The sequence below is a fragment of the Idiotropiscis lumnitzeri genome, chromosome 11 (genome assembly GCF_059441095.1).
Source record: "Idiotropiscis lumnitzeri isolate Australia: NSW breed Sydney's pygmy pipehorse chromosome 11, RoL_Ilum_1.0, whole genome shotgun sequence".
In the NCBI taxonomy this organism is placed as follows: domain Eukaryota; kingdom Metazoa; phylum Chordata; class Actinopteri; order Syngnathiformes; family Syngnathidae; genus Idiotropiscis; species Idiotropiscis lumnitzeri.
Window position 1 is genome coordinate 4,506,242 of NC_142401.1, and position 18,205 is coordinate 4,524,446.

The 18,205-nt window shown below is 42.4% G+C and overlaps 1 long non-coding RNA gene across 1 annotated transcript in view; it reads left to right on the forward strand.

The window, feature by feature from the left end:
* Window positions 1-18,205, forward strand: part of LOC148326902 (uncharacterized) — a 60,076-nt gene that overhangs the window by 17,544 nt on the left and 24,327 nt on the right. The gene's annotated exons all lie outside the window — the stretch shown is intronic.

The following is an 18,205-nucleotide window of genomic DNA, read 5'->3' on the forward strand; positions in this document are numbered from 1 at the left end:
AACACTTGGCATCATCTATCTCGCTCCTTTTTTGCTCTCCTTTTTTTGGTCGACAAATGCAGAGGAAATGTCTCCAGCGGCCTCCGAGTTTGTATGTGCGCTCTTGCGCAAATTTACTATTTCTCGCTGTGCTGTTGGAACAATTTTCTCTGTTTTGAAGATATTGAAGAGCTCTGTAGTGTTGACTGAACTGCTAGTTTGCCCTAGATCAGATAAATCTCTCATTTTGAACACTCCATGCCAATTTCTGTCACGACAGGAGACAAATATGCATCGCCAAGTTCGTACCCCCCCTGCTCCTCGTGCCCAGTGGCTCCCCGAAGCGTAGCTCCTTCTCGTCTTTGAAGTGCTGCATGCAGAATGGAGATTCTTTGCACGGTGAATTTGCCCACTCGCCCGCAGCATATCCATTACACAAGTTTAAATAATGCTTCAGAGTCGTTTCTTTCTCACTTCGCAACCAATCTCCCCGTGTTTTGAACTTGGGCAGTCATGAGCCATGTAATCTGCAAATTGGGGCCCTTTCTTCCGAGCTTGCGCCGCACCGTCCAGGAGCGTTTGATGTGCACTTATTTTGCTCATTACAAGTTAATTTTATTGCTATAGTTTGGCAAATATTTCTGGAGGTCATAATGTTACAAGTTTGTGGCAAAGTAAGCGAGCGGGAGAATTAGCGAGCGAGCGAGCGCCGAACGTCACGGCGGGGCGGAGAGCTCATTTGAGGTGCCGGCTATCTCGCTGCTCACTTGCAAGCCTTTTAGCAACAACCTGCTGGGTGGTTTGAATGGCTAAGGAGAAGTTGATCTGGGATTTAGCGTGGAAAAGGGAGCCAAGGCCCTTTATCTGCTGTAAAAGGTTGGGAAAATGGAGATTTGTCGTGTTTGTGAGGCGGAACCATAATCTCTTCCACAGAGAAATCTTAGGAGTATGGGAATCATACATCCCATTCATGTCGCCTTTTCGTTCCCATTCTCTCTCTCTCTCTCTCTCTCTCTCTCTCTCTCTCTCTCTCTCTCTCTCTCTCTCTCTCTCTCTCTCTCTCTCATCGCTAAACTTGGCAACCTGTTGTGACCATATTTTTCGCCCACACCGTTTTACAAGCGAGATCTCAGCGAGCCGTGAGTCCTTCTTCAAAATGACGCTTTCCTCGTTTCACACAGCAGAGGATCAACACGTTAATTATGTCTGGCTCCCAAACAAAGAACGTTGCGGCGGCTAAATGTCATTGTTTGAGCTTGGCAGCGTGACTCCGAACATCATATAACGTGCCGCTAAGCGGTGAATTCATGCCGCTGAATCACGCCGTAATTCTTTCACAGCCGTTTTATTCTATAGCGGCGAAATCCATTGACGCAAATGCGATTTTACACTGACATTTTAGCTTTCAATTATGTACGATACCTTGTAGGGAAACCCCGGCATTATTTGACAAAACACGACCGTATTTTCCAGACTGTAAGCCGCTACGTTTTTCCTCGATTTTGAACCATGCGGCTAATAAAAAATTTCTTTCACCAGTTGGGGGCGCTCTATAGTTCAGAAAATACGCTAAATAAATATCTTTTTTTTTTTTTTTTTTTTACTCCCTCTTGTGTCTGTTCTGTTTTAATTCGCAAAGTTGTTGCCATGTTAAAAGGCACCGTTTTAACCACCTATTTATGTACCTTTATGTGCATTCACAGTTCAAAATCGTTCTGTACATGCAGTAAACAACTTTTTTTTTTTTCAACAGAGAAAACTGCGTCTGATAGCCTGGTGCAGCTTTTTAATCTTTTTTTTTTTTAATTAATTTATTTATTTATTTTTGGGGGGTTGTTTGTTGGTTGTTGTTGTTTTTTTTTTTGTTTTTTTGTAATAAATTTTTTTTTGGGGGGGGGGGTGTTTGTTTGCTTTTTTCCCCCAAAAAGAGTTGCTGCGGCTTATATACAGGTCCGTAAAATACGGTAATTGTTTTTGTTTTCTTCACAATTTCTTGTTTTCATGTTTGATCCACCCGCCGCGTCCAATGAAACATTTAACCGTAACAAAAGCAACAGCAATTGCTCTCCTTGCACAAAGACCAACATTGCTCTGTTCCCCCCCCCCCCCCGCTTTAATTTCTGTCCATCTCATGGCAAATGTAAATACTCTTGTTCTGCGTTCTTTAATACCGTCAACGCTAAATAAACTTTGTTGACAACAATAGCTGCTGGCAAAGCGCCTCGCCAAACAAAAGGCAAGCCAACAGGTTCAAAGGCAATGCATCACTCCGCTTCTGACTCTTCATTATTCACCCTTCTGTCTTTACCTCTCATCCCCCATTCTTGCGTGAAGCGCATGTGTGTGTTTTCTTTCAGGCGCTTTGTCTGTTAAACTGCTACATGGGCTGGATACTGACGCTTATTAGCTGTTGAGTTTAATTAAAAAAGGCCATTCATATGAAAATGGGTGTCTGATAGCGATTGCTGTCCCCGGCAGCCTTCTCCTGTTCCTTTTAATTAGACACCTACTTGATTGACATGGAGCCCACGCACGCGTGCGTGTGTACGTGGAAGCGAGTGTCCTCGATTATGCGTCATTTACGTGCGTGCGGACCTTTTTTTTTTTTTTAAACAGAACATGCAAGCGCAAATGGCAGCCGAGGTTGTTAATATGTTGCAAGGCGACATTAAAGTTTACTTTGTCGCATGAGGAACTGGTTAAAACTTCAAAGTTTTATGCTTCCTAGGAGGGCTGTCTTTAAAAAAAAATGATCGATTTGAATCGATCTTCCCATTCATAGCCTGGTATCGATTCACAAATTCATATTTGGATACTTTTAATCTTTTTATTGTCTTTCCCCATAATGTTATGCGAATGGGAAAGTAGCGTATCAAAACAAAATGGCGGAAGCAGCGAAGCATGAAGACAGTTGTATTCATTGTTTTGATCGGGTCATATTAAATAAAATATATATATAATAATAAATAATAATATTAATATATATAATAATACATATGAATGTCAATATTCATATTTTTACGAATGCACTGAATTAAAGCATGAAGTTTGTACTAATTGCAGCATTGGTTCTTCTGAGAATTCCTTCCACATCAAAGGAAAATTGGTTCTGCATGAAATCTTTGATTGAATTGTAAGTCAAAGTGAATCGAAAGTCAAATCGGGCCCTTGTATATCGAATCAAATCGATTTTGGAAATTTGAAATAATACCCAACTTCCCTGCACACGGATTGAGTGAGAGTTTAAAAGAAAATCATAAATAGGAACCTTTTTTTGCTCACCCTGATGTTGCCGTAATTAGAATTCGTGCATTTGTGCTTTTAATATTCCCTTTATTAGTCCCACAATGGGGAAATTCGAGATTCGAACCCAGGCCTCTTGGGGAGACTGGGTCCTGAACGCGGCGCCTTAGACCACTCGGCCATCCTGGCAGCCGTTGTTGTTATTTCGATCCAAAACGATGCATCTGTAATGTGCAAAGGAAAATGGCAAAACAAGTTCACTCACTGAATCGTTTGTGAACGGGAAATGACCTCACTGATCCAAAGGTGATGCGCTACTTTTCTCCGTGGCTTTGCCCCCCCCCCCTCACCGTGCGCACTCTCTCTTTTTGCGCCTCTGAAGAGAAGTGTTTCTCTTCATCTGTTTTCAGCGCACGCTCCAACTCTTGCTACCTTATTATACTGTCAGAGACGCGCGCCTTGCTGATAGATGTTCCTCTCAACTGTTTACTACAAGCAGATGATTTACGTTGCTCCAGCCTCTCTATTCAACTTGACCTTGTTTTATTATTCTAATGCAAGATGACTTCGTCGGCTGTTTACAACAAAACCTTTTTTTTTTTTTATTATTATTATTATTTTTAGGGAAGAATATAAACTGTTGTAGCTGTTTGCCGAGTGGGATGTGTATGGTTGTTTTAAAAAAAATGGAAATGGAGCTGTTAAGTATCACAGTTTTTTACTTTGAGGAGCAGTTTTGTTCAACATTGACTTCATTTGAGAAGCAAAGCGGTAATTTTGAATTGAATGGTTTTTACAGGTCTATCACAGTGACCTGCAACTTTTATTTTTATTAAACATTAAAAATACAGCAATATAACGGGAGTATATTTTACGGTTGCGGTGATTGAATATTTCAGTATTTGAGTATCCACCTGAGAATAGTATAATTGAGTGTTCGGGTAAATTCTATTTTATGCTTGGTTAAAGAGAAATTATGAAGACAAAAGAGAAAATAAGACGTCCGCAAACAAACGGCCGACTGCTTTCCTGTTTCATTTCCGAAATTCACATTGTGCATTGTCTTGTCGAGAAACACTTTCAGTTGTGCAATTTCAAACGCAAACATATTTTCGTCAGCTTGATTCTTGTATGAAAAACATAAGGCATTCATTAAAAAAAAAAGAAAAAAGGCAGTTCCAGGCTTTGTGCAAGAGCATTTTAGCACACAACATAACGCATTCTGCGTGTTTGTGAGCTCAGACCAGCTCACTCCGGGAATAAAAATAAATATTCCAGCTGCGTCGAGATGTTTTGGAAGCGTTCAAACGAAAATGAAGACACCTTGAGAGGAAACAAATATTTTTTGCGTTAGATTTTTTTTTTTATGGAACACATTTTACCCTTTTAAGTCTTCTCTGACCACATTTACCGCATTGTTCGCCCACATGACTCAAAATGTAGCCACTTACAGTGCCTATACTGGGCAAAACTTAGGGTTGGGTTCATTTGAACTCGTTTCAGGTCTTAACAATTACACGTAAGCAAGCACATAAATAAATACTCAGTTTCGATTTTCAATGCATTTGGATGAGGTGCAAATTTAAAAAATTCCACCCGCAAATTGAAATCTTATTTCGAATCTGGGTTATCATTGACAAGACAAGACTGTTGTGTTTGGGACATGAAGTTGGGGGAAAAAAAATAAAAGATCCAAACAGTCTCTTTCCAGCTCTGAGAACCCAGAGCGTCAGCCTGTTTCTTGTTAGAACTTTGTTAAAAAAAAAAAAAGCCCACCTCTATGCAGCCTCCAGCCTCCTTCAGAAATCACTGCTCTGTACATTTCTTCTTCTTCCCTTGTGCTTTGTTTTGATTTGCTGGATATTTGGGAATGATTTAGGAGAAAGGCCTGATGGCGGCGGGGATCCCAAAGCGGTCTGTGCACAGTGGACTTGAAATGTTGTTCCAATTACTGCCTTCATTATGGCTTTGTCATCCGCTTTTTAGGCACACAGCAGCCTGCATTTCATGCTTTGGCAGTAGAGGCAGCTTGATTTTCCCACATTAACCAACCCCCCCCACCCCCGCCACCCCCACCTTCCAATATAATCTGAAACCGGCTTCATGCAAATGTAGAAGTTATTCCAATGGTTCTTGAAGTTTACTCTGTGAATTATCAGGTCACGTGACAAAACCTGTTTGACACAAACGTGTAAAAATGTTGTGGTGGTTAAAAAATGAGCAGTTCTCGTTTTCTTCCCTTGTCACCGACTTTATGGATGAGTGTAAAGAGTGGCACATCTTGGCAAAGTTTCTCATTAATATGTGTAGAAAAATGTAGGTCGTTTTAATGTAACGGCATAAACATTTTTCAGGCCTATACAAATTATTATTATTATTATCTTCAATTTACAGTTTTTAAAACAATTTATTTGTATTTTTATTTATTTCTTTTTTTACACCCACGTTTGCGTAAGGACATATTTTGATGGGCCCTCAAACCCCCACTGCTGCGACACGGAGATAACCGACTTGCTGGCGGCCCTCCTGTGATACGTTCATCCACCGTCCCATTGGCGAACGTAGCCGTTGGCCGGAAGCCAGCCGCCGCAAAGGTTGTTGATCGGCTCCTATGCAACATGCCGCGAGGGTCAACTTCAAAATCAGCATGAAACCATTAAGACTCTTGTTTACTTTTATTTTGATGTTGGCACTTGGAAGCAATCGTTGTGGCGGCTGAATTGTCTTCGAATTTAAGTCGGTCTGATATTATTAGTATGCCAAAGCCTGGCGACAGACGGGAACTGGAGCGCTATATTGAATTTCCAGTCCTCATGCGCACCGGCGCACCGCTTATGTGCACCCCTGACTATATAAGGCTTGTGAAGTTGTTGTGCTTTTCCACATACTTGCATACACATACCGGTCTCTCTATCCAAGCCGACAGAAATGAAATGAAAAAAACTTGAACGGTGCACGTAGAAAAGTGCGTTAATAACACCATCGGGCCAGTAGCGGAGGAGTCGAGCTGTCTCCCCGATGGGCCGAGCTGAGTTACCTGGGCTGACTTTGGTGGCCTCCCATTGCCCTCAAGGATACAGTGTTTCAGCCAGGCCCCGTGTCCTCCCTTCTCCACAGCACTTAGCAGTGATTAACCCCGGATTCAGCCAGCCCACCTGCCATCTGACTACCATTACAGCCCCGCTTATCTGCCTCTCCATCTCCCGACAATAGGGCCGGAACCTGGACTAGGCTGGGGGATTGTGCTGGGACGAGCCTCCTGCTCTGTTAAATAATAAATCATTAGCTAAACACTTTTGTCCATTTGTGTCATGTTTCATGTACTTCAATTTTGTGCTCTGTCTCTTCTCATCACCCCCGCCCCCCCACACCCCCCCCGCCCTCTCTCCCTCTGCTCTTTTCCATTCACGTTATCATCTGCCATTGTTCATTCCCGGCCTCTGTCGCGTTTCTTCTTTTGTCGCGCTTAACTAAATGATGACTGACTGATTTATACCAAAACATAAGCCCAATTCGATATTTTCCACCGCGCAACATTAAATATGTTCGCCATTAGCTTTCGGAAAAGTCAAACAACATGACACTTGGCATCAATTTTCCACCCGATCATCCTGACACATGTGGAGTTGTCTTCTTTGATTCTTCTTTAAATGTCTTCCTTTGATTTGCGCCATCTAACTCTGTTTTGGCTTCTACTGCATCAAAGACGTCTATTTAGACGGATCACTTGTGCATTTTTTCCGTGTAAACGGACACCGCAGAGGTGCAACTATTGTAAAGGATTTGTGACACACGCACACGCACACACACGCACATGCTTGACACCAGCCGAGGCAATCTGGACAGCGAGGCGGAGATAAGTCTTTCTGTTCGTCTAACTTGTATAAAGTGATTATGGGCGTACTGAGCCCTCCATATTTAGACTTCTTGACGCCCCATCCTCTGTCACTCCCTGCTCCCGCCGTTGTAATCTAATTTTCCGCTGGCTGAGGCCGCCGAGATTCTTGGGTCACAGTGCGAGTCCTTCCAGCCTAAAACCCCCGCTACTCCCCCCTCCCCTGATACGCTGTAACTAAGAAGTCGCCATACAGCCGACAGCGCACATTACCTCTGTCGCTGTCAGACAACCTGCCGAGCCGCCACCCCCCCACCCGCCACCCTTCCACATTCTATACTCCTGTACTACCTCGGTAATCAGAGAGATTAGAGGAAAAGAAATTGCATTGGCCTTTCTATCTGCTTTTTGTGCATACTATCATCGCGCAGCATCTTTTTACTGACATTGTTGTCATTGTCACTTTATATCGCATGTCCCTTTTTGACTGTAATTGATCATTTAGCGGGGTTTACATTGGCATGGCGACGGCGCGGGTATGGGGGTACTGGAACCACACCTGGAGAGGTCGCACTCCTTGTTGACCCTTTACTGTGTTGCCGACCTCACACTCTGTCAGCTTGACGACGCACCACTCGGCATGTCAGCACCTGCATTTGGACTCCGCAACTACTGTTATCGACGCAAAGTCACATGCCAGAGGGATACTTTTGTCGGTGAAGAGCAGCAGTCTGACACGGCAATATCGCAGATGCTGGTATCTACCATAATAACTTTGTACCGCACTGGAAATGGACCAAAAAAAAAAAAGGCTAGGCAACTTTTTTTTATTTCACAATTCATAAAAAGGTCAACTTAATGTGCTTCACACAAACCAACATCTTAAAAACATGAACAGGACAAGTGAAGTCAGACGTTTATTTGAGTTACAAAATGGACTTGGCTTGACAACATTTAAGCACCAAAAGAATTAAAAACAAATAAAAAGTAGCTTTTTGGAATTACTAAAAGTCATAAATTGATTTTAATGATATAAGACAAAATATGGCAAAAAAAAAAAAAAAAAAAAGATTTTAAGGCATTTACACTTCACTTCTGATTCCATTTGCGTGCAGCATCACAGCTAAATGCTGCGTCACCATGTTTGCTTTGAAACCTGATCACCACTAATTGACCTCAGTCTGCACACCTCCGGGACCTAGTTAGCGTTTCCTTAATCTATTCAGGACCCAAACCAATCGGTGATTTAATAGACCAGTAGCAGAATTTTAAAAATAAACGCTCCGGAAAAAATGAAAACATTGTTTGAGCGTGCATGATTGTGTGGAATATTTCTGTCTTCTCTCTAGAAAGCAACAGATTGTTCTGACTGCAATGTTGAAGCTGGTTATCTTTTCATTTTGCATGTCCCACTGTTGCCCTCCAATTCTTTCTTTCGCTCGCTCTTTATACCTCTCTCTCTCTCTCTCTCTCTCCTCCGGGCCGTAGCATAGCCAGTAGCTGATAGGCATCTCCTCTGGAGTCTGCTGTAGTCTGCCCGGCTTCAGACAAAGTGCCTCCATCAGACCAGTGAGGCTCCCTGGGAACCTAGCAGCAGACCCCGTGGCCCCACCACTCGTGTGTGTGTGCGTGTGTGTGGATGACGAGTGCTCAGCCTGGGCCCTTTGTGTTTCTGGTGTGGAGATGTGTAGCGTCAATGATACGAAAGCCAAAGTGTGGCCGCTCAGATTTTTGCGAACGCTCATCATCAATCAATCAGTGTTTTACACGCGACGCGTTAAATTTACAAATTTTCATCTCGCCTTCATGTCGGCATCCATGTGACGCGGCGAGGATCGACGGCACACTCTCTCCCTCGCTTTTGGTCAGACTCGCTGTTAGGGCCGACGCCGCCTTCTTCTTAAGTCTTACTTTAAATCTGCATGACGCATCGGGGAACATTTGGCTTTTTGACTTTCATCACGACTGAAAAGAGAAAGAAAGACCAAATGGTCCAAAAAAATAAATAGACCCAAAGAGGAAATCAAAAGTTGCTTTTATCGTAGGCCCAATGGTTTGGGCCTGACACATGTACTCAGGCACACACACTTGCACGATATAAGTTACACGATCTGTGTTTGACATCCGTGTGACCCCTCTCATAAATTTGCAGCATTTAAAAATGCAGTCAAGAGCGCGATTCCCCTGCCAGTTTGTCTGCGTGCGTGCGTGCGTGTGCGCGCGTGTGCACATTCCACTCGGGCTATCGGCACCATCGGTTGACAAGAATTATATAATTGCTGCCTGTGATCTCATCTTCCTCAAAGAACATTTTGAAGTTTCCCTTTTTGTTTCTTTTCGGTCCTGCTTGTTTTAATGCTGGGCACATTTACATTAAAATCAACTAACTCTCTCACTTTAATGATTTGCTTTCTGTCTGCTGTTCGTGGAAGGATAGATATTTATCGATTCAATTGTAATTAGTGATTGTTTTGGATGGATGTGCCATAATCGTATGTACAAAGACATAAATGATTATTACTAAAAGTAAATTGACAATAGAACAGAATAATAGAAACTGCATTTTAATATTAAATCAAACTAAAACGTCTGAAGAAAAATGTCTCATGTATTATGAAGTAAAACTTGATAAGTAATAAATAATTATTAAATATTTTCAAACTAGTCGGATTCATTTTGAGCACTAATATTTTTAATCATGAAAGAAAACAAAACAGCAAAGTAGTCTCCGTGATCTGAGTGCTTGCATCTTCTGAAAGTGTTTCTTAATTTATATTTTAATTAAAATGTTATCTTTAAAATATGAAAAATATTACATCGAAATGTATTTTAGCTCGTTGATATGCAGAGCATTTCTACACTATACGTGCATACGCATAACACCCCCCCCCCACCCCCATTATACTCAGTTGACTGACACTGATTATTTCTTTACTGTACGCCTCAGTTTCTAATCAGGAACCGGGCTGTTAATAGCAACATTTCTGTCATTAGACATGGCTCTCTGCCTATTATGAATGCAGCCACGCCGGCCATAAATTCAGTATTGTATAATTGCCCCGCTATCGCCAGATCACATAATCACCTGCAGTTCCATTTGTTGTCGAAGGGGGGCAGAAGCGGTCTGCTGAGCTTTGCTTTATGAAGCGATCGACCCAAGCCGAATAGGTTGGGTATGTATTTATAAGAACAGGCGGAAAAATGCTAGGCTTATGATATAAAGAATAAATAAAATGATTTTAAAATAATAATAATAATATTTTGTATTACTAAGACACCATGCAAGATTTTAAAATATCGTCCCCAAGCAACGCATGTGCACTCCATGTGCATAAAAACATGTGAAATATACATTTTGATGATAAAACGTATCCTACAACATTTCATACCCTTGTCATCTCTGTCTATTTATCATCGGTTAAATTAAATAGCATTGATTGCATGTAAGAGGTAAAGATGCAGCACAATCACCCCCCCCCCCACCCCATCGTTGTTGTTTGGTGGCTTTATTGTCCCATCGGCCTTATCTCAGATTGACACCTCTGGAAACGTCCCAGGAGAGATACAGATTTGTCGTCGGATTAAACTAATTTAGCAGATGATTGAATGGGAGTCCAAAGCCACTCTTTTGGAGTGGATGCAAAAAAAAAAGGGCTCACGGTGTAGACATGTTCTGTGAATGATTTGGCAGTGTCACGTAAATTTGTTTGCCTACTGAGATAATATATTGGAAACTGATCTTTACCTTTTTTTATGTCATCTTTGGGCTTCTCTCGTGACTGCGTCTTGTTTCTTTTCCCCCTTTTCCTTTCCATTGTTATTGTCCTTAATTTATTTTTTAAGAACCATTTATGAGTTGTTCTCCAGGTCTAAACTCTCCGTGATTTCCTTGAAAATCAAATTTCCTCGACTTCGTGTCCAGTTTTAATAGTGAAGTCCATCATGGTATTTGTGAAGCACATTTTCTTTTTTTTACTCTTAGGCTATTAAGGTTGTGGAAATGTACATTTAAAAGCAGACAGCCTGACACTAAAGCCGGGCACCATCTCTGGATTTGAAGCATTAGCTGCAGACATGAATCATCATCAGGATATTGAGCAGGTGGGGATGGGGAGACGCGGCTTTGGCACTGACAATTTGAGAAGAGAGGAAGGCTCAACCCAAAATGTTGTCAGCACTTCACTAGAATTTGAAAAAGCATTTGCATTTATTTACGCTCTTCATTGTCTCCCAAGCATGTAAAAAAAAAATGTCTTTTCACTGTGTCCAACCCGATTTGTGCTGGATGTATGTTCCCTAATTGGAACATATTCAATAGAACACTTGTGCTTTCCAGAGTAGTGTACAAAACGTTACAATAATTAACATGCAAAACAGTCACGCTCGACACGCTCACAATTCACGCATGCAAAGAGATTGCAGTGACAGTACAAAAAAAAAAAAAAAAAACATACCGGCCGGGAGGAAATAAGGCAAAAGAATAGGAAGGAAATTTGCTCGAAAATTTAGCTGTAAGCCTGCTGAAGATCTTATTACATAGACCGAAGATAACGATCTCAGCTGGAATAATACTTAGCACATGCTGCCCTTTTAATTAAGCAGTAATATCGACAGAGAGGGATGGAGAGCAAAATGTGTTTCTGTCTTCATCTTTGTCGCTGCCTCACTTCCATATCACCCTTCCCCATCTTTCCCCCCTCTCTCTCTCTCTCTCTCCCAATAATCTCTGACGAAGGAGACGGATTGAGGTGTGGGGTGGGCGTGGACTCGGGGCGCACTCCCTGTGAAGTGTGTCTTCTTACACATGTTTCTGTGTTTCCGTGTTAGCTCCCTGCCGATGGCCTCGGGGCTCTCACTTTTGAGGTGCGTGGTGTGTGTGTGTGTGTGTGTGTTCAAGCACAATATGCTATTTACGCACACAAATTCCGCTCCTCTGTGTTTGCGAGGACCACCTCAAAAAGCCAGTGGGTGGTGCATGGGCACAGCTCCACCAGCCTCGAAGCGGCCCGAGGCTGCGGAGCCGTCCTCCTTTGGCAGGGATGTCTCGTGTCAGTGGTGGATAGGAACCACTTGTCCAAACAGGGCCATCCAGTTGAGTGAGCTCTGAATATAACCATCTCGCACCACGGGGAAGCTGTCAGGGGCAGATCGTCGGCGTCAGGACCCGGATCGTAATTGGTTCAGTCGCCATGATGTTTTGAAGTTAAATTCAACGAAATGAAAGCGTGCTCACACTTGACCAGAAATAGAAACGTAACACGTTTAGTTTTGTTTTTTCTGCTTTACGTTTCATGAGCGGAACACAAAGATTCGAGATTTGTTCTATCCGCGGGAAAAAGGCGGGTCCTCGCGAATATTGTTCGTAAATGGGTCGAAATCTGGACGAGTGTGTTCTTGTCCTTTGCCTCTCACATCTGTGGTATATCAAGACGGTTATTAGACAGCATGATTATTGCACAGGTTTGCCTCAGGCTGCCCATAAGGAAAGGTCACGCTAAAATAATGGCGCCCAAACTTTTTTTTTTTTTGAGCCATGATCTACTTTTTTAGCAGCCGACCCACCGAGATTGACAAACTTTGATCGAGAGTTAAAAAAAAAAAAATGCCGGCCGTTATCAACTTCCTGTCTTGACGTGCCTCCATAGGTTAAATGTGACCTACTTTTTTTTTCTTCCCCCCCCAAAAAAAATTGCAGACGTGAGACTGATCGGGTGTGCAGACTTTACAATAAAATAAGAATAATAACACCAAAATGTTTTTTTTTCCTTTTGTCATCTTGGAAGTCGTCCACGATCTGCCAGTCGACCGCGACGCTCCTGCTCAAAAATGCGCAATTTTCCAGTACTGGTGAGTCACTGGTGTCAAACGCAAGGCCTGAGGGCCGGATGTGACCCTCCCCAACATTTTATTTGGCCCACAAAAGCAAATCATGTGTTTCAACTTGATGGGTTTTTTTTTGCTAAAATTCCAAAATTGAGTGATTGACTAGCGACGAATCCAGGGCATCGTCTGCCTTTCATCCGAGGTCAACTGGGTTCGGTCTCGGATCACTGTGACCCTGAACAGAATAAGCAGTGTAGAGAATTGGATGGATGGATAACAGGGATGTGAGGGGTTCATTCTGTCATATAAATTGAATTGATGTTTTTTTTTTTTTGTTTTTTTTTACAAACCCAAATTATTCTTCAAAGAAATGTTGATTCAATGTGGGGTTTTTTCACGGAAAACGTGTGGAAATGTGGTGGGGGAATCCAGGAAAAATCAAGAAAAATCTGATATATAAAAAAAAAAGAAAAAAATGTAAATATGCAAATCTGTGGGTGTTTAGCTGTGAATATGCAGGGGTTGATGTTGTAATGTCACCATTCATCACTAGATGGCAGATATGTCTAGTTTCGCTTGCACTGCGTCTTCTATGCTACTACTACGTGAGTAAGTTGAATAATTTTTTATGGATTTGGAGTGTTAAGCAGGACAGTACCGCAATCTAAAAATTTTAAGTGAGTTGATTTTCATGAAAAGTACGAAATGTGGTCTTGCGCTTAATATTGTTTTTTTGTTCATTAATTTTGTGCCGTCCTTGAATCTTACTATTTATGCAAGAGAGTCTTTTGCACTGAAAAAAATCAAATCAAGCATGTGATTATTTTGTTAAATATGGATTGATTATTTATAAATATATTACATATATATTTATAAATAATAAATCCATATTTACAATAGCATTTTTCATCATAAATTCGCAAGTGACTTGTCCTGCGTGGTCACACTGCTGAAAAAAATGCGAGCTGTTCCAGCATTGAAATTCTCGGTTGTGGTCACAACAAGTGTGATCCAAATAAAGTTTTCTTTCGGTCAAATAGTGTAAGTGAAACATTCACTTGTGATTGCAGCCACACAACAGCAAGGACAAATTTTGCGACTGTTCTAATACTGCATTACTGTTCTTTTCCCCAAATCCTTTAATCCTTTGAGTATGCTATTTAATCGAGCGGGTGACTGACGCCTCTGTGCACTTCCAATTGTACGACATGTCGCGCATAAAGCCTTTTATTCACGTGTGTTAACCATTGCTCCGTGCGCCATACAAGTGCAAATCAAGTTAACACTGCGTCATTACTCTGCTTGCACTAGCAAAGCAGCTCACTCTGCAATTCTGCGCACACACCGCGCACGCACACAAGCGCTGCAAAAAGGCCACATGTTAATCAGCTGTGTGTTAAACTTGCAGCAGGGGAAAGACAACAGATCAGCGCAATTAACACAAAAAAGAACGCGCTTGCTACACACACACACAAAGCCTTAGCCATTGCACCTGCAGCTGAAGGGGCATTGTTCCAACCGCCCCCTCCTCTCACACTCTCTGGCAGAAAGCTGGTTTGTGGCTGCTCTTTTCTCTGCTCTTTGGGCCTTGGCCTTTGCACAGAGCACCCCTCCTTTCTCCCGTCTCAGCCCCCCCCCATCCCCGGTCGCCGCTCGCTTTCCATGATGCACGGCGCCCCTCGCCTACCTCAGTGCAAACACAGCTGACAGAGGGCCGCTCACGTGCCGCTCCACGGGGCCCCCAAAATCTCTTGAAGTGTGTGTGCGTCCGGGGACGGGAGTGTTGAAGAGAACGCGTGTGTTTGAGGAAGAGCTGTTCTTTTTCTCTTCTCTTGACGCCATGGATACGGCTCACAGATCGTGTCATTTCATCTCCAATGTCCAATCAGAGCTGGTGGAAAAACTTGAGTTGATTACCGGTAACGATAACTCTTTGCGGGATTTAGTTTGGGCCGAAAAGTGTGCCTCGTGTTTTTTCGACTTACAAACCCATAAAATGTCATTTGTGCTCATTTCCTGAATATTGCGTTATGAAGACGTCATTAGCGCACTTCCATTACCTCCACAATTGATTACTTGGCTAAATGTTTTGCAATATCTCTGACGTCTTTGTGCAATTTCCAAAGTGTAGTTAGGTGCGACTGCTGCTTAAAGATACGTCCCAAGCGCAACATTTTAGTTTCCGTGACTGTAATATGACTAAGTAACTCATATGATAGGCGCTGATTACTGACTTATTTGTCCTAAGAAGGTATGTTTCATCTCCACTCCTCGGAAAATCATTCTGTCCTTGGCGCTAATGTCGTTTTGCATGGCTCTCCTCTTTGGCTCCCTGTCCCATTTGTCACAGCAGTCTGTATTGCTCATTCTCACTGATCATCCTATCACAGTGCTATTTTTCATATTTCTCATATCCGCTCCCCTTATCTCTCCTCCAGCGCCTGGGCCAGACACGCAAAGCTAATACAGGCTCCCGGTACGTGCGCAGAATGCAGTGACAAAAGATCACAGGGCTGTGAAATACATATACATTTCACACGTTTGCCTGTAATAATATCAGGCTTATCCAATTTCCAATAACGCCGGTGTTAACATGAAATTACACGAGATGAATCGATGAAACGCTGAAATTACTGCGCCAAAACAAATTAGATTTTTTTTTTTTAATAGTATAATTGTTGTTGTTGTTATTATTCTGAATGAATACCTGCGGCGGAACTGAGGTGCATTATTCACACGCACGATGACGTTTGCTTGTGGCGCGCGTGTGTGCTTGCGTGTTTGTGTTTGTGCGTCACAGCAGTGATTGATGAATCGCCGTAACTGTTGTCAGAAATGTGCTTGGTGGTATTCTAACCATTCCAGCTCTGGCCGGTTTTTTTTTTTTTTTTTTTTTTTTTTTTTTTTTACTGGCCTGCTGGGCTGCTCCGTCATAAAGACCCCGTTTGGTTGCATCCATCTCCCCAGGTTAAAACAAACACAAACACACACACACCCCTTGCACCAGCATTCAGCCTGCTTGGCCTGCCCTCCTCCTTGCCTGGCTCCACCATCCCCGTCCAGGGGGCAATAAACTCGTTATCTCCCCCTCTCAGATCCTAATCTGACGGCCCGCCGCCCATTCCACTGCCAGGTGAGTGGGAGGGCTTGGGTGCAGGGGGGGGTGTGTGGGGGGGGGGGGGGGGGGGTTGTGGCTCCCTCTCCAGCTCTTACTGCTCTCGCTCCCCTCCACTCGCCTTTTAAATCCCTTCAGCTTTGCTTGGCTGTCAGCACCATCTTAACCCCCACCCGCCTCAAGCCCTCCCCTGCCTGGGGCTCTGAAGACGCCCCCCCCCCCACACACACACACACACACTTCTCCTCATCTCCTCCTCCTTCTATCCTTTCAGCAATTAATCCAGCTATTGATCACAGTTAAACTAAAAGGTCGGAGGCTGCAGGCATACTGGTTGATGTCTAAACAGACTTGTCGCTATAGCAACACAAATATTAGTTTGACCTGAGTGACACGTTTGGGGATTGTTCAAAGCGATGCCCGAAGTAAATCTCTTGCATTCATTTCATACAGTTGGAGAAAAAAAACGTGGTGTGTGAATAGGATTATTATTATTATTTTTTTTAACCAGAAGAATATCTATCAGGTCACTTATGTTGGTCCAGACCACGGCCTGACTCAATATTGCTGTAGTGGTTCATTTCAAAGGCGTTTGATGGAGTTGAGATCAGCGCGCGCTTCAAAAAAGTCATTCAATATTTTTCGTTTGGATTTCTCCGGTGTCTGTACTGGACTTGAGTATTTCGTCTGATGACTTTTGATTGTTTCTCCATGAGTTTGAAAACATCTCAGTAATTTCTGCTCCGACTGTCAAAATGGGCTCGTTCCTTCTTTCAACCTCAGCAGTAAAAAGATGTAACTAGAGAGAGGTCAGGTCAACCGCGGGGTTTGAGCTTTTAATTGCTTGGGGGGGTCGTATTAGGCTAAAGAAAAGAAAAAAAAGTCAACCAGAGAGCATTAAAGTCAACAGATTTGAACATGGAAGATATTCCCCTTTTAAGGCATTATTTCCGAGAACGGTTTGATGTCATCGGTTACAAGAAGATTTGTGGCGGATGTGTCCCGTGCTAACTTAAATTCCACCAGTTTCTCGCATTCAAAAATTCTCCAGATAACAGGAAAAAATAAATACAGGTAAGAAATTTTTCCAGTTGTCATCAATATTGATAATTTTTTTAATTTTTTATTTTTGTGACTCGAACATGAACTTATAATGTTTTTGATGGAATAGGAATCAAACATCTAGGCTTGCTTTAACATGCCTATTTTCCACAAATGCGGTGTCACTCCGTAGGCTGTATTTAGAATAGTGGCGGTGCATACTTTGTAAAAACTGCATGTTTCAATTTGTAGAAAACAAACCATTCGGAAGAGGTGCAGCTTCGTACGCGCGACTTGATCTCCATTCACGTCTCAAGTAGACAATTAGTCAGTTGAGGCGGCTGAGAAATGAAACATTCTAGTGTTTGACAAAGTGCGTGTAAATTGCGGCAAGTGACACAAACGAGTGAAGCTGCCACTTACATACCAAACATTTTGTCGCTCCCTCTCTACGCACTCGACACTCAAGTACCAGGATGGGTTTTTTTTCCCCTCAAGTTGTTGTTTTTTTTTGTTTTTTTTGGGGGCGTGATTGTGCGCCATCGGTTTGTTGTTTACAAGCCTTTTTTTTTTTTTAATATATTGATACAGAGGATAAAAACAACCTACAGGCAACTTTATTTTTGGTGCCATTTGCACAGTTGACTATTAAAAGGAAATTGTGAAATTGCACTCAATCACTCTTATTGTTGCACGGACTCCTAATTTGACCCAGAGATTATGACAGTTTCTCTGTCTTTGCTCTTTCCGCTTTTCTTGAAAAAGCTTTTGCAACAAAAGTGTTTGTTACATCATATGTGTTGTTTTGACTAAAATTTCATTTTTTTCCCCCCCTTTTTGAGAAAATCCCCAGACATATATCTGGCATGCAGACCTCCATCATTGGGTTTGAAGTTGAAGTTTAAAGAGCGTGAAGATTGAACAAAGTTTTAGTGAATACCGAGCGTCAAAAGAGCACTTCTGTGCCATTAATACAAGCGACACAAAACTCAAGCTCAAGCTTTCATAGCTTTTCTAGTTCAAGAACATGGAAGTAGACCAGCTACCAAAGCCGAACAGATTGTACGTCAAACAGCATCAATCACCAAAAGAACTCTTAATGATCGGCTAGGCTCCAATTACAAATGGCGGTACTATGCTCGTCATTTGGCTATTTGGGGCCAGAACCA